The 13,360-nt window shown below is 41.3% G+C and overlaps 1 protein-coding gene across 1 annotated transcript in view; it reads right to left on the bottom strand.

The window, feature by feature from the left end:
* Positions 1-13,083, bottom strand: part of SMAD1 (SMAD family member 1) — a 64,375-nt gene extending 51,292 nt beyond the window's left edge. Inside the window, exon 1 of the mRNA XM_042049710.1 lies at positions 13,060-13,083. The gene's annotated coding sequence lies outside the window, so the exon portion shown is untranslated. The remainder of the gene's footprint in view (positions 1-13,059) is intronic.
* Positions 13,084-13,360: the final 277 nt, after the last annotated feature.

Below are 13,360 nucleotides of genomic sequence, written 5' to 3'. Positions count from 1 at the left end.
AGAATAGTCAAATTTTTAACAAAGAGGCTCGAGCAGCATTTAAATAAAAACCCTCCACATTTCATACAATGTTGCACAAATCACATCGGTAAATCCTCTCTATAAGTAAAAATTTTTTTTTAAAATTAAATTAAACATTTGAAAGTTGCAACCAATCAAAATTAGTGTTGCTAGTATAATCTTAGTTAAGCACTCAGTTTGAGTGCATCCTGGTACCTGTCTTTAATTGAGTGCTCATACATGTTCCTTCCTAAAGACCCTGCCTTATTCAGTGAACAGAACAAATAGTGCTCAAATAATGGGGAGTTATTTTGTTTTCTCCCTAGGTTCATGCTGGAGCTAGCCATTATGAACACTGGTTTTGCAATATTTAGTTGTAAAACTAAGACTGGCTTGCAACTCACAGCTCATTTCTCCACACAAAATTCATCTTTCCTTTCCCTGCCAAATTTAAACTCTCTTCTTGAGTGAACAGGACCACTAGAGCATCTCAAAAAAAAATCTCTAGTATTTTCAGCCCTGACAAATAAATGCATTAATTTTTATCCTGTTTTCAGATATACTTAAGCTGTTTCACTGACATTTTCTACATATACTCTGCCCAAAGCACACACCAAGGACAATTAACATCTGATGGTGTTCTAAACACATAAAATCAATATAGTCTCAATGGGGAAAGTACTGGGCAACCTGAATTACAAGTGATGATCTCAGTCCACTAATAATATAGTTTAAAGGACCCAAGCACCCTGTGCACAGACAGAGATCCTGCTATTGTCGGAGGTGTCAGAGAGAAGGGAAAGGACTACATGGCTTTAAATACCCCAGTCAGTGGCTCTTTAGAATGGGAGTGAAAATGAAAAAAAAGATAAATACAAACACATTTGCCTCTTCAGTCAACAAGTAGCTTTCAGTGTAAAGCATTTTATCTGGATGTCTAAAGGTATCGTATTTACAGACAAGGATCAAACGTTCAGTATGGACATCTCTACAGAAGGCCCCAGAAGAAAACTGCACGTAGCAATGCTGCCTTATTCTCTCTGAAAACCTGCAGTCGAAGAGGCCTCACAGTCAGTGCACAGCTGGTCCAGCTGCTACAGTGTCTAGTTGCACAGAACATGAACCCTACATCTTGGGGGACCCTACAGCTACTCCACCCTGCTCCTGTGCCCAAGCTGGCAGCACCTGGGAGACAGTGCTGATGGACCACATTCACTTGTCAAAGAGCAACCAGATGGAGGATTGCAATTTATGGCCTGCAGTTAGGCAGGCTTGCACTGTGATCTAATCAAATCTTGCACAAAATAGGTCAAGGTTGGTCAGTGTTCAGATGAGATACACTCTAGGGAAAACACGGATACTGCAAGAAACAGTTTAGGATTTGGACTGAGGATTCATCTGACAGAGCTCCTAAGGCATGGTCCCGATTTTAGGCTAGATTCCCAGACGTCTGAGGTACCCAAACAGGTCCGTGGTCTGTTATGCAGAAGGGGCACTGTACTGCTGGAACCACATTTCTCATTTTTCAGACAGGAAATAAAATTACAGTCATGCCTTATGATTAATTAAATAAATCATTCTTGTCTTTGCTTGTGGACATGACATTTTCAGAGGCAACATAAATGGAGAAAAGGAGCTTGTTTGGTTTCTATGAGCCTAGTACAACCTGCTAGCCTTTTCTCTGCAAGATCCCATTTTAAAGCTTTTCAATACTAGGGCACCAAACCCAAGAAATTTAAATTCCTCTAAGACTGCAAACACCATGAGAACTTTTGAGCAAGACACATGCAAAATAAAGCAAATTATGTAATCTGTCCCTTTAGAGATACATTCCTTTTCCTTTACATTCACATTTCCCATCCATTCACACTCCCACCTAAAAATCTTTACCTCAACTCATTTGCCCAGACGCTGGTCTAATGTGGTTTCATTTTTATGATGATTTTAAGCTCCTTGGTTACAATTCTGTATATTTTTCTTTGTCTGAAAAATACAGTATAATAGTAGAACTTTATGGGTAACTATTATACTGAAAAAACCATGCACATTTTTATCTCCAAATAATGAAAGATGATGACAAGTATGTTGCTTGAGAAATTAAGTAGTCAGAATGTAATTAATCAAACTGAAATTTAGCCAGGACATTGAAATTAAATGATGGCCTAAACAGAAATATGATCCTCATGGATTTTGGTAATTTCAAGTGGTCAGGACTCGCTCTGCTGTCCAGTTGCCCTCTCAGCAGAACACCTCCTGCATGCTGTGTGGTGCAGGATGCTGCAGAGTGAATGCTAAGGCCAAAATGAATTTATAAAGCTTGCATTCTCTCTATGATTGCATTGCTCAGATGTATCAGTTTATCAGTCTACAAAGGAATTAATTTCTAGATTTCTTTAGGCTGAGAAGCATCCAAATATTATGTGCATTGTTTTGATTTTTGTTTTTCTTTGCCTTATGGTCATTCATCTTTGCTGAAAGTGAATCAGAGGAGCAATGCCTGCCTTATTGTTGGTTTGTGGTGTATAATCATGTTAAGGACAGATCACTGGTCTCTTCCTTACTCCAGTGCCATTTATAACAGACAATTACCCCTGCATGGTGCAGTTGTCAGGATCTCGGGATTGTAAATGCTCATTATCAGTACGGAGACAGCTGAATGCAGTGTGTTTCTCTTTAAAGCTGCTTGGATTTTCCAGAGCTGTCTGTCATCCTGGAAGCTTTTCCTAGCACAGCTCAGTTTTCCGACAGCCAAGTAAGGTCCTTTAGATGTGAACCATGTGGGGCAGAATCTGGGTACTGCTCCCACCTACTCCAGGGAATGACTATGGTCCGGAGGACAGAACATCCCTGTCTCTACACTGGGAGATCTCCGGCCAGTGTTCTGTGTCTAGAGAAGCCCTATGAATGGCAGTGACCATGTGCAAATGCCAAAATAAAGGGTGACAGGGGGTTGAATGCAGTGGCATTACCTACAAAAAGGAAACATACCCAAGCACTCTAGTTGGTTTTAAAATTAGGTGGAGAAGATGCAAGGAGTTCTAAGTCTTAATGACCTCAGTTCTGCAATTTGCCACTAATTAGTTCTACAATGAGTAACTGGGAACAAAACAAGGAGTGACAGACTAGGTCAGCCAGTGGTTTGCCAACCCCTTGTCTTGTGTTTCCTACTGAGGCTTTTATGTGATAATTCTTGATTGTGTATACACTGTCTTTTACTAGTAATCAGGAGTGAAATTGCATGTGTTATACACTGTACAAACATGCACTGAAACACTGCACTTGCTCTTTGGTCCTGGGCAGCATGGCTGATATTTGTGCAGCTCTTTCTAGTGGGCATGCACATGGCTTAATTTTTACCCTGCCAACCATCTCCCTGGCTCCTGTTGTCCTAACCCAGTAAGCCAAATATTTGTTTCTTCTGTGTCTCTTTCTGCAGCTTACATTGTGTTTATGCTCTGGAGCTATTTTTCTCTGTGTATTTACCTCCCTGATCTCATCCCTAAAATTTTGTTCTTTCTCTCCCTCCTTCCCACACAATGAAGACCTCATTAATTCCGTCAAAAAAGTATCTTATTTACTCCATTTACATTTGTTCTGCAAGTTAGCTTTTCTTCTCAGAGCAATCCATGTATACACAGTGTGCTGCAGAAGGATTTCTGGAAGCCTTGAATATTCTATCACTCCCAAATGCCTCATCTCTCCTTAAAATCCATCAGGCTTCCTCAGACCACATAGGCTCTGTGCTTTGAGCATTCCTGGACATGTTATGCATTTCTGTATCCAGAGCAATTGCACATACCCCAGTTCAGCTTAACATATGTCATAAGCAGTCAGTCAACACTGAGAAACTGCAACACTATTGGTTTGCTGAGAAAACTGTGGTGCACAACTCCCACATCATCTGGAATTGTTTTGTGTTCTGCTTGCTAGGATTTGCCATTTGAGTTTATCTTGGAGGGAGGTGCCTTTTTGTGCCTTTTTTTTCCTTTTAAAACTCCTCAGCTCGGTGGCTGCCAATAACATAAATGCTCTAAAAAGGATATTAGGAGCACTGTATGTTATTACATCACTGGGGATCTGGGAGATGCTACCTCAGCGTCCTTCCATTAATAGACTGGATAGAGAAACATCCCAAACCTAGACCACTCCACCACCACATATTATTAAGGTGTACAACCTATCAAGAAGACAGTACCCTGCAGGTATGCAGGTGTTGCTTATGCAGGGGTGGGGCACAGCTCAGCAACAGCGTTTAGAAAAGGAGGCCAAGGCTTTTAAAGGGACCATGCTCCTCTCACCAGTGAAACAGCAAAACCCATTAGTTAGTTAGTCTTTTTTTTTTTGTCCGTTAAAGGGATTTCCGTGGGTAGGAATGCTGTAGTTCTCTTCACACCATTAGTCTTTATTTTATTTGTGATAAGTGCTTTGATCAGCAGGCACCTGTTTACCAAGCAGTGGGTAGCTGGGAGGACTTCAGCCCCTTCATCTGGCTGGGCCAGCAGTGGGCATTCCATAGCTCTCCTTCCATCCCTGTGGGGATTAGTCCCATGTTCCCCCCCACCACACACACATTTTAGTAAGGTTAGAAAAAAGGCCAGCTTAATTCTCACCTACTGGCCATGCCTACAGAGGCACACATGCAGTACACACCCTGCTGACAGAACTTTTTTCCCCTTTTGTGAGGAAAGCAGCGGTAACCTTCTAGCATCAACCTGTAGGAAAGTAGACTCGGTTACACACTCTAACCAGCAGATCTTGTGAACCCAGAGCCTTGCTTTCAGCAAGACAGGCATGATAAAAATCTTCCCTCTTTCTTCAATAACATGACTAATAAATGTAGAAATTCCTTTCTCCTCTCTCCCTTTGCCAATATCTGTCTTATCTCCGGTTCTTCCTTAGACATAATTTCAAACATGAAAGACATGTCTATACTACGGACAGGCAACCTTGATTCTGGCATGAGATCCATGGCACGCTGCAGCTTAGTGCTGGAGAGCTGCAGCTTAGGATCTGGCATCTGCAAAACCTGGTAACTGGAATTTCTGCTGCCTGGTGCAATCCTGCGCCTGGGGTTAGCCTGCTCTGCCTTGTGAAAGCAGCACCAGGCTCCACTGAAAATTTCTTTCCAAAGCAGGTGCACAGCTGAACAAACATGGCAAGCATGTATGAAATGAGCTCGCCATTAAACACTCTATCCAGCAAGTAAAGGGAACCATCATGAAGCCTTCCTGGAATTTTGGCAGCATTTCCAAGAGATCATCTGCAAATTGCTCGAGATGTGTGCTGTAGGCAATAAATAAGAGTGATTTTAAGGGGCAGTGTATATTGACAAAGTAACACCTCTCAGAATAGAACACACCGCTGGCATAAGCAGCAAAGACACACTAACAAAACCAGGATCTAGGGAGTGTCTTAAATGTGTATCTGATAGCACAAATACCAGATAAACAGCAAAGTCCAAAGAATGCAAAAGGTTACAACCACACTAAACCCAATCAGTTAACATGGTAGTTTATTGTTACTAAAGATCACAGTAAATATACCTTAACTTAAGCATCCAGAATGCTCCCAAACTCCTGGATGTGCAACCCAGCTACATTACAGCCTTATCTCGGAGTGAGACAGATGGATTCATCAGGTTCCCACTTTGCCTTTCACCACAGGGGGAGAAACACAGGCACACTAGCTGAGGGGGAACCATGCTTTGGCCAGATCCCTGGCCATTGAATTACAAACAATAGCAGTCTACTCATATTTTGCCCCCAGATCTGAATTTTGCAAAAACAAGACTGTTTTGTTTTGTTTTGTTTTTCTCTACACATTTGTTCCTCTGACTTTGTCTTTTTGCTTCCAGTGCAAGTGGCTACAAGGAAGAAAAATAATCCTCTGGCACTGCCTTAAATGCAAACACTGAACCTTTGTTGCACGTGGAGGAAAACCTGCAGGCAAAATTCGTAAGTAGCAGAAACAAAATAGCTGTTTCCAAAACCAGGCATGAACACCACAATAGTGTGTGTTGTGACACAAGTCATAGAGTCACAGAACGGATTGGGTTGGAAGGAGTCTTTAAAGGCCGCCTACTCCAACCCCCCAGCAGTGAGCAGGGACATCTTCAACCAGGCTGTAGAGAGCCTCATCCAACCTGACCTTGAATGTTTCCAGGGATGGGGCCTCCACCAGCTCTCTGGGCAATCCTTTCCAGTGTTGTACTACCCTCACAAATATGTCTTCCTTGTATCTACTCTGAACCTACCCTTTTTTAGTTTAAGACCTTTACCCCTTGTCCTGTTGCTAGAGGTCCTATTAAAAGTCTCTCCCCAAGTCGTGATCATGGGCCAATACTGAGATTCTCTGTGAGGAGCGTGGTGTTTATGTGCCATGTGAGGAAAGATTTAGGGCAAATGTTACAAGACAGGTATTTGTCTCAAGGCATGATAATGGCAAGGAGAACTGTACTTCCGGTGCCATTTTCAGCCTGCTTCAGTAGGTTATGACATTTCTTTTGTTACTCTTTTTCAAACCTGAATCAATTCCTTTCCAGATTAATTCCTCTTGCTCTGCTCCCACAGCCAGTAGATCATTTGCTGGGATACTGGCCTAATCTGATAGATCCATTCAGCATTGGACAATGTGTATGTAGGGTGATCTTTTGTAGGTGCAGCTAAACAACCTGTTTTGTGCAGATGAAAATTGCTCCTACTCCATGCTCCAAGCTGAGCTGAAGCCCTTCAGCTTCATGACCATGATCCTGAGCTGGAACTAGTAAGAACTGCTAAAAGTGCCAAGTTAGGGCAGCTCTGTAAGTTTGCTGGCTGGTGGACAGCAAAAAGGCAAATGCCTGCAACATTCTGTGTTGTGTTTGAAGCCTTCCCACTGAGAGTGGGATGCTTGTGCTTTTTCAACATCCAGTGATATTTGACAAAGGTGGGAAGACGCCTACTAAACTCAGAAGGATGCCAGAAGGGACTTTTGAATGACCTTCACTAACATAGAATCTTTTAAAATATACTTTAAAAATTTAAAACTAGCTTTTTCTTTTATGGGAAAGGCAGTTGTCCAAGCTAAACGAGATAAGTTTATAGCTAAAAATAGCTTTTAAAAGTGCATGGTTACCCAGCCCACCCCAAATTTTAAAGCATTATGCAACCACATTACCCTACTGTGAATGACCACTAGCTAATGCCAATTGACTGCAAAGCAGATCTTTTATTTTGTACTATCTGTTTATATTAAACAGAGTTCAACATGTAGTTCTGCCAAACCTGGGGTCATAACAGAATGGGAATTTGGTAAGAATTTTAAAATGGATCAAAGGGAAAGGAAAAAGAGATGTGAGCATTCAGAATTTGGCCAGTGACAAAAGAAAACTAAAACTTATTTTCTGTTGATTGTTTTGCCCTTCCAAGCAGAAATAACAAGATGAAGGTGGAGAGGAAACTGGTTTTGCAAACTCTCACAGATATAAAAAGTCATAAAGTCTTGAAATTCTGCTCTCTCAAGACTTTTTTAACCCAGTCTTGCTTTTGTCTGTGAATTAAGATTACTCTCCTTGCCCAGGAAAAGCAATTTTATGCTAGAAGAGGCCACAGATGGGGAAACAGTTTGATCAATGTGGGAGGGATCAGTCCAAAATAACAGTAAGATATATTATGCCATCATAAAATGGTGTGTCTGGATGGAAAGTTTTGAGCACAAATTAATATTGACCTTAGCCAGAACAACTTGCTCTCTTCAACATCTGCAGCTGTGTGGTTACTAGGGAGTTATCTGGCATCATACGCTTTTTCACATCTGTCTACTAAATCAGAGATAGAAACACAAAAATCTAGCACAAAGGGACATTATATGGATTTGTGACACTCCCAGAGGGACTTAGAGTCTTTAAACTAAGAAAGATATTACAATGGGACGCAGGTAGAATATTGGACTAATGTTGTGTCTGCTCCATTGTGAAATGGAAAAACTGTGTCTATTTTCCTCTGATGAGCTCTCTGAAACTTCCAAACATGGATAAACATGAACTACAGTATATATGAGACAATAACTTTGGCGTACATACATGAAACTTCATACTTCTGGGATGAGCAAAATGAATAATCTCAATTTATATTAATTGCCTTACAACACCATGTGTGAGGGAAAAAGACAGTGGGAACAGACTGAGAGAGGACAGAGAGATTCACAGTTTAGTTCATATGGTATTTTCATCATTCTTCATCATTTTCAACCCCACTAGCAACTTCCAAGGACTAAGCTGTGAAGCCTTAGTGGAACTGGATATGACAGGGTTATTCACAAGGAGTAACAACATTTTTCAGCATGTTGCATGTGAGTTAGTGAAATGAGTGGTATGTTGTATTTTCCCTGCCTGCATCATCTCAGGTTATGTTATGGTCCAGTCTAAATGACAAGGTGGTGAAATTGCATAGGTGTAACATGCCTTTATTTCAGCAGCATGCATGACACAAAGTACTAAAATCCCTGAAGTATAACAGTCTTGAATAATATGGTTCTAAATTTTCAGGTGTCAGTGGGGTATTTGTATGTTATTGCCCCATGCTTGTAAAATATGGGAGTTGTTCTTAAATTATGTTCTGAGTGAGTATAAAAAAGCTCAACCAAATAAAAGTGCATTAACACTTGCCCTCATTTTGAATAGTGGAACTTTTAATTAATAAAAGAATCTGTATTCTTTTTTATCTTTATTATAGTATAAAACTACTTTCAGGTTTAAAAATAAAAGGTGAAATTTCAAATGGGCAGTGCAAATTGATGCAATTTGAATTTACTAAGAAATTTAAGGACATAAAGCCATAAATAGGTAACCAATATCAAACAAATATATGCGTGAACAAACATAAGCAAAAAAAGTCAATTTTAATTTATAGTCATTAGGCAAGATGAAGAAATGCTGTGTGATTTCCTCTGGAGAGCCATCAATATAACTTGAACGTTACAGAAATGAAATAATAGAATCATAGAAATCACAGAATCATTGAAAGGCTTGGGTTGGAAGAGACTTTAAAGATCACCTCATTCCAAACCCCCTGCCATGGGCAAGGACACCTCCCACTGGATGAAGCTGCTCAGGGCCCCATCCAACCTGTCCTTGAGCACTTCCAGGGATGGGGCATCCACAGCTCTCAGAAACCTGTGCCAGTGCCTCACCATCCTCACAGTAAAGAATTTCTTCCTAACATCTAATTTAAATCTCTCTTCGTTTAGTTTAAAACTGTTCTCCCTTGTCCAAATAACATTTTCATATAGCAAGAAGAATAGAGAAGGGGATTGTAGACACAAGGTAAGCAAGTGTAGTGGTGGCAGATGTTAGTAGTAATAGAGATACTCCTTATGTGGCAGAAAACTATTGAATTTACTTTCTGCTGGACTAGCATAATGGGGCAGCTCAGACAGATGTCAGCACTAGTGCAGAAGAAGGGTTGCAGCAACAAAATTGGTTTAGATGACTGAAAAAAGAGCTGCTGCTTCAAAGGAGATGCTTTTTAAATAGCTCTAATACCATGAAGTATGATGTTCATCACTATCATGAGTAATGTGGCAATATGGTCCTGTCTTTTGATATTTCTTTCTGGAGTGAAAAAGTTATTTTCTTCTTGCTTCTTACCAGATAATGAACTTTGCCCAAAGATGGCCTGTTCCTAAAAGCATTTTATAGAATGCTAAAAATCTGCATACATGGCCAACCTGGCTCAAGCTGACACTAAATGGAATGCTCATGGAATGAAAACTTTGGATTTGGGCTTACTTGCCCCAAGTTTTGACTGATTTATAATAATTTCTTGCATTTGGTGATATGTATAGCTCCGACTCTCATAAAATACATCTTTAAAATACTCTGATCTCATCTAGTGTGTCATTCCAAGGATTAATTTGAAAACACACACATTCAATTAATGGAGCAGATTACTTAGAGCAAGGGAACTCAGAAGCATAATTTCAGCTCAAAAAAAAAAATTACAAGTCTAAAGTGAATTCAGATTTTAAAATTAGTTTTATTCATAATTTTTCTTGACGCTTCTTTTTTCCCCATGAACACTGAAGCTGCTTGTGCATACATGTATACAAGAAAGCAAATTTCAGTGTCATGCAGGAATGGCAGCAGAAGCTCAATTCACTTTCATAGGTAGATAGACAGAAAATAGATAAAAGAAATTTCCTGCACATTAAAATAGCATACCTAGCTAATAACAGCCAGCTAAACACTGCCATAAAACAAATAATAAAGAGCTTTTTAAATGTGCAAGCAATGCAGTAAAGATTCTGTACTGTGGAAAAGTGAGGGGGTTTTTCCCAGTCAAATAGAAAAGTAGTTGCCCTAAACACATGTAAACAAGGCCACAGCTGGAGTGAGGTTTCCCTGAAGGAGGTGTTTGGTGGCAGCCTCAGTGTAGCCTCTCACCCTCCACATCACCATTATTCTCTCTCACTGCAGCCCACCAGGACATCCCTGCAGGTTATAGCCATACAGATGTTTCTTTCAGGGGCCCAGCTGCTGCACCATTCCTCCTCCCACCTCAGTCACATTATGAGCATTCTGTGGGGCAGCTTATCAGGGCTATTCTTGAGGAAAAGTGTGATTGTGGATTCAGCCCTGCAGTCGGTGTGCGGGCTACACTCACAGCATCAGTCCAGCTTTTCCATTTTTGGCTCTACGCTCCTTTGACTTGTGTAATCTAAAATTCAAGCTTTTAAGCTTCAGCCATTACAGCCAATGCTAAAACACATCCAACAACTTCTTAATATCTATTAAGTTCTTTCAAGTAAATCCAACATTTTTTGAGAAGTTAAATCTGGTTGTTGTTTGATGATTTGGAACTGAAAACAGACAGCCTGGATAACTGGAACTTAAAAATGCAAAATCAACAGTGAATCCAGTTTAGGTTTTGGCATTGTATTGTGTTTGTCTCAGCAGTAACAACACTTATTAATGTTTTAAAACAAATATCTAGCAAACAAACAGGTCAGATGTTGTTCAAAAAGTGAAAGGCTGTGTATTTTTTTCCACTTGTTTGACAAGGTGATTCATTTACATACTCCTTACTAAATCACAGGGTGATTTTAACAGGAGGAGGAATTTGGGGTTGCCTGAGATGGATAACTGGGTCAAGTTACCCTCTGGAAGAAGTCAGCGAACAAAATGTGAAACAGAGGAATCCACTGCCTTTGCCCTCAGAGCTTCATGCAAATCTGCTCTGGAAACTCGGTTATGTCTCATTTTCTAGGACTTAACCACAGTAGCAGGCCTGCAGGGATGTACTTTCACCAATTCCTTAAGCAGCCTCTGCTGCTGAAATAAAACTCCAGAATCTTTTCCCTTCCAGTCCCATGCCCCACTCTTCCTGCCCCCTTGCCACTCATCTGTGAAGCTGATCTTGTTTAGAGCTGAGCAATGGTTTGGCTGGTTTGGCTTTGGAGCCTGGCACAGTTCATCAGCTGGCTGTGCAAGTGCTGGTGCTGGCACAAGGAGGGAGGTAGGGGGGAATAAAAAACCAAGAGCTGTGTGGGACTGCAGCAGGGTTAGCTCTGCTTGCAGCTACATCAGGCAGCCAAGCTGATTTACTAGCTTGCTGCTGCCAAAAATATCAGCCCCACACCCTCCTTCCCGCTCTCGTCTACACCTGTCTGCAGCTGTGGAGCCAGGTCCTTCTTGCTTGTGCATCCCTAAAGTCCAAGTGACCTTGCAGTGACCAACTCAGCTCATTAAACCATGGGGCAACTGTTGTTGTGTTTTAACTGCATTGGAGCTGGAATGGCTCACTGAAGGATCAGAGGAATACAGAGCCGGGGCAGAAGAAGTGGAAGGAGTGCATGGCCAGCAGCAGGGAGACAGGCTGAGGAGAAGGACAGAAGAACCTCCTCCTATCAGCAGCAATGACCTGTTAGTTTGGCTCAACTGGATCTTCTAACTTCACTGTTGCACTGTTTTGGGCAGCAGTGCTGGCTTATGTCTGCTAAAAGTGTTGTGAAACAACATCCTATGTCTCATTTCAGCTATGCAGGTAAACAAGACTTTACATACCTACAGTTAAGAATATGCTGATACATATTTTGCATCAAAGCCCTATCTCAGAAGCCACATGTACTTTCACAGGAAGCCCAACAAATGGCCTTCAGAGATGCTGATCTGCATTTCAAAACTGTGGACCATTATGCCAGTAGTAGTTCTCTCCTGAATGATAGCTTTAAGCACTTGTTATTGATTTAAATTTTGAACTAGTTTGTTTTGATTCAAAACATCATTACACCTACAACTTCATTTGTGCTGAGTTACTGTCCAAGCCTTCACATAAATTACTCCATCAGCTTGCCAGAAGTCCTAAGGCTGTGGTACCCTGTGCAGACACTGTGGCTGCAGGAACTCCAAGCTTTCCCCTTCTGTTTGTCCCAACCTCAAGCTGCTGCATCCTGTTCCTTCAGCTTTGCCACTTTGTGGGGCTATGCTGCAAAGTGGATATCCAAACTCAGGCACAATAAAAATGTTCCAGCTGCCCCCTTTTCGTTTTGGGGGGAGGTAGTGCCTCAGGCTGTAGTTTCAGCAGTAATACTGGCTTATTGTGTAGCTGAACACCGTAATTTCCCCCTCACACACATACGCACAGTTTATACCTGTCCACATTTCACTTACAGCACCCTTTCCCTTGTGCCAGCGTGCACAGCTGTGCCTGGGAATGGGAATAAGGGACCTAATCAAGCTGTAAGAAAGAAAACCAACTAAAGGCACTTTATTCTCTTCTCTGGTTCACAGCAAAGGTACACAGATAGTGTGATATGCTCATCTGACTGAGGCCACAGTTAAACAGATATTTGCAGACATTTTCCTTACAGAAATCCCCACTGTTCTTTTCACTTCCCCCCAGCATATTCCCATCCTTGAGCATCTTCTTGCATTGTGCCAGAACACAGGCAATTTGATTTCTGTGTTTAAGTCTATAATAGCAGATAGCTCTAAGAAACAGAAATTCTCCATCCACTTCATTATTTATGCAAGCATTTTGTATTTTTAAACAAGCCAAGGTTTAAAACAGTTCCAGAACTCACCCAAACAGTCACAAAACAATCAATGGCATCCAAATCTGTAGCAACCTTCTTAAGAAGATCATCCAGCACCGAATAGAAAAGCTACTGAGCAAGAGCAAAGCACCCTCTGCACTACCAACAGGCACAACAGGCTGTCCTGGGTGCCGCAGGCATTATTGGCTTTGGCAGACCATGCCAGATCCAAACCAGTCAAACTGGCTCCAGAAGCACCGAAGGAGCCCAAAGGCAGGTAGTTGTTCACCTGACTGGGATGGATACAGAAGTAAAATAGTGTCAGAGGTTCTTTCCCATTGCTGTTGTC

This window comes from Corvus kubaryi, unplaced genomic scaffold (assembly GCF_017639235.1).
Source record: "Corvus kubaryi isolate FWS band 111438036 unplaced genomic scaffold, C.kubaryi_AGA036_p1.0 71, whole genome shotgun sequence".
In the NCBI taxonomy this organism is placed as follows: Eukaryota; Metazoa; Chordata; class Aves; order Passeriformes; family Corvidae; genus Corvus; species Corvus kubaryi.
This window is presented reverse-complemented; position numbering and strand designations above follow the sequence as displayed.